Genomic DNA, 3,744 nt, shown 5'->3' on the forward strand with positions numbered 1-3,744 from the left:
GACCAATCTGTCTGCTTGCACTCGTCGTCTACACCATTCTCAACTTTCCTCTCTCCGTTGCGTCTGTGACCCCTCATGGGCATATGCACGTACGTTAGAAATTCCTCTCTCCGTTGCGTCTGTGACCCCTCATGGGTATATGCACGTACATTAGAAATTCTTCTCATGGATGTGTGTGTGTGTGTGTGTGTGTGTGTGTGTGTGTGTGTGTGTGTGTGTGTGTGTGTGTGTGTGTGTGTGTGTGTGTGTGAGAGAGAGAGAGAGAGAGAGAGTTTGCAGAGTGTGCTCTTGATGGAAGTGCCTATCTTTCGAGGCTGCTATCATCCTCTCTCCATTTAGCTTACCATGGAAAAATTTTAATCCTTTAAGAGAGAATTTCCATTTGGTTTTTGGTTTTTCCAATTTTCCCATGTGCCTAGTTGTACTCAGGTCTCACAGTTCTTGGTTGTTTCTTCAGTGCCCTCAGAATCATTACCATTTGTATTAATTCTTAATTACCTCTTCTCATTGAGAGAGAGAGAGAGAGAGAGAGAAAGAGAGAAACCCAATTTCACTAGGTGATTGCCTCAACATCCCCTTTGACCTTAGTTTACTTAATTAAAGGCATACTTAATAACAAGGTTTAAGTCAAACCTTAATTGCTTAAGGGGTTGAGCTTATAATTAACTAACTATGAGGTGGCATTGTATAGCTACAGGCTGAGACCCATGTTGACTTGCTAGACAATGCAAAAGCTTGTTGAGCACGTGTTGGCACTAGTGAGGATTATGGTTAATTATTATTAAGAAGGCTTTAAACCAAACCATGGCAGATAATAGAGACCTTAACCCTCAACCATGATTTGCGAGAGAGAGAGAGAGAGAGAGAGAGAGAGAGAGAGAGAGAGAAGTTAGCACATTACATCCAAAATGCATTTTAGAAGGAGCCATTGCAAAAGTAATGAACTCCAATATCCAAAGGCTTAAATTACAACAACTCTTTCTCACATCCAAAAATAAACCGAAGTATGTTCACAAACTAGAGAGAGCTCGGCTACATCCACCAATTTAACCTTGCTTAGCTAAAAAGGCACCCACCAAATTGGTTAGCGTCAAAATGGAGTCTTGAAGCACCACCGTTTACTCTTTTGCAACCTTGGTTTGGCGCTCCTGCAAAGCTAATAGCTCCTCAATTTGTTGCTTTTGCTCTAGTGAGCGGTGTTGAGCTGTCTTCTCCATGCTCTCTACCAAGTTTTTGGAGATCTCTTGAAATTCGTGCTTCACCTCAACAACCCTCCCTAGCTTTTGCCCTCATTTTTTGCCACTCGAACTAGGAACTTCGCCTAGGATTGATGATGAGTCCTCACCTGGAGGGTGGTGGATTGCAATTTTCTTAAAAATACAAGAAATAGGAATGCATTCAATTATACGCAATTATACGCAAATAATAATAATACATAGGTAATAAGCAGAACAGTTGGCATTGCTTTTTATAAAGAGGCTTACCAAAGTTTGACTTTGAACTATGAATAGGGTTATCACCTCGATCAACTAATGAGTCCTTTGAGAATCTTTGGTCGAGGATTGTGTAGATCTTCTCATCGTAATACCTTGGGAAGTTGTTGGCTACTCGCTCCTTGGGATCCATTTGTCCCCAAGAGATCATTCCGGAAGGCACGGCCCTCTCCCAATCCCGTATTTTCCTAAATTGTGGGAAAATGTTCTCCCATTTGTCCATGCACTGCAATGGCGCTTGTGTCACTCCACCTTCTTTGCACCATTCGGCTACCTTGCACCAGTGGTCATCCAAGGACAAGACCCGCTCTCTACCATGTGCATCCACCAAGAACTCATGGAGACGGAGTTTTGCATCCGCCAAGACACGAACCTCTTCCAAACTCCAATTGCCATGATTGCCGATTGAGTCAGTTGTAGAGAGCTTAGTACGACGAGCCTTTTGTGTTGCATTCTTTGAATTCTTCTTGACACGCTCACCATGAGATGGCTAGAGCCCTTCTTGGCAGACGATGTCCTCCTAGTGTTCTCATTGTCAATTGAAGGTGTTGCCATGACGTAATCAGTTGCCAATGTAGTGGGTGGAGTTGGCAAAGGTGGTGGATTGGGCAAGCATGGAGGAGGACCAAAAAATGAAGCTCCAATTGGCATGATTCCGTGAGTCGATGGAAGGAAACGCTCCAAGGGTGACGACAAACAGGTGGTGTAGGTTGTCACGACCGGGGATGAAAGTTGTGATGCGCTCGGAATAGTAGGTTGGGATGTGAATGAGAGAGATGGCTGCGATGCAATTACTTGGGAGAGTTGAGACCATTAGAAGTCCTCCCCTTGCTGGCTGTCCTCCACTTCAGACGAGAGGCTGTTGAGGTCAAATGAAAAATGATCCATGATGGTTGGGGGAAATTCAAGGCTGGAGAGCTACTCCTAGAGCTTCGGGTTATTTTTTATGCTTGAGAGAGAGAGAGAGAGAGAGAGAGAGAGAGAGAGAGAGAGAGAGAGAGAGAGAGCATCAGATGTTATTTTCTGCATATTGGAGGCAAGGTGGCAGCAATAGCCATAGCATGGCGCGAGGAGGCAGGAGATGCATGGCCTTTGTGTACTCTGCTGCTCACCATGCACAGCATTTTGTAGCTGTAAGCAGCACAAAATCATCTGCCAACAGCTGCTCCTAAACTGCCGCTAGCCGGTGTGACTTATGTTGCCGATAGCCAGCGGCCCAACTAGCATAATGAACCCAAGTACCATGTGTCAAATACCCAAAAACACAGCCCAGTAGTAAGAATGATGTACGAGCAGGGTTCTTCTCACATTGCTGCCAGAAACCAGTGTAAAACCTGCAAACTAAAGCCACAGAAAGCCAAACCATGAAAACCCAGCCAGTTGACTAGGGCAAAGCCATACCCGACATACACTAGTACACCTGAGAGATAGCCAATTACATCATGCTAAAAAAATCAGTCGGGTGCATCAAAGGGCTACAAGAAAAGACCAGCAACAAACTATATCAAAATCATGTAACAAAATGTAGGCTACCACAGATTTCACAAAAAAATGTAATTAGCATAAGTAGAAACTTTGACCCTATGAACGAGACCCCACAAAGTCTTCAAAAGGAACCCTAGAAAACCATCAACATAAAACCCCATACCAATGAGCCAGGTACCCATATATCAATAGGGTAGAATATTACAACATGGTACTACGTAGACCAAACTCTTGTGTATAAGGAGCAATGAAGGACCCAATAAACTTCTAAAAGGAAATTTAGAGCTGGAAACAGATAGAAATAACTAAAAAGAACTGCACCCGGGTATAGCAATTTCCCACGGTAGATTCAAACCAGTTTACTGAAATCAACAACCAAGCTACCAGTTCTTTAGTTCAAGAATTTGTAGCCTTAGTTCAACTAAGAGACAACCATCAGCAAAAACATCCAATAAGTGGCAAAGAAGAGACCATCAATTAGTTAAAATTCATGCTAGCAGCTTATACATTAGAATATTACACAGCCCATCCCAAACACAACCAACATATGCATATCTTGAAGATTCAAAAAGAGTAGGGCAAAGCTTATCAGCAGTTAGATGATGCATGTAAGATCAAGTAGATTTATAATTGCAAGCTGAGAAATGAAAATCTCAGGTGTCCTTGAAGTTGAGGCCACAAAGAAGTTTAATGTTGAGAAAAATGAGCCCTTCTAGAGTAAATTCAAAAAGGTAGATCCACATCTATTGAATCAGATATAACAAGG

Source organism: Adiantum capillus-veneris, chromosome 29 (genome assembly GCF_014529385.1).
Source record: "Adiantum capillus-veneris isolate H3 chromosome 29, ASM1452938v2, whole genome shotgun sequence".
NCBI lineage: Eukaryota > Viridiplantae > Streptophyta > Polypodiopsida > Polypodiales > Pteridaceae > Adiantum > Adiantum capillus-veneris.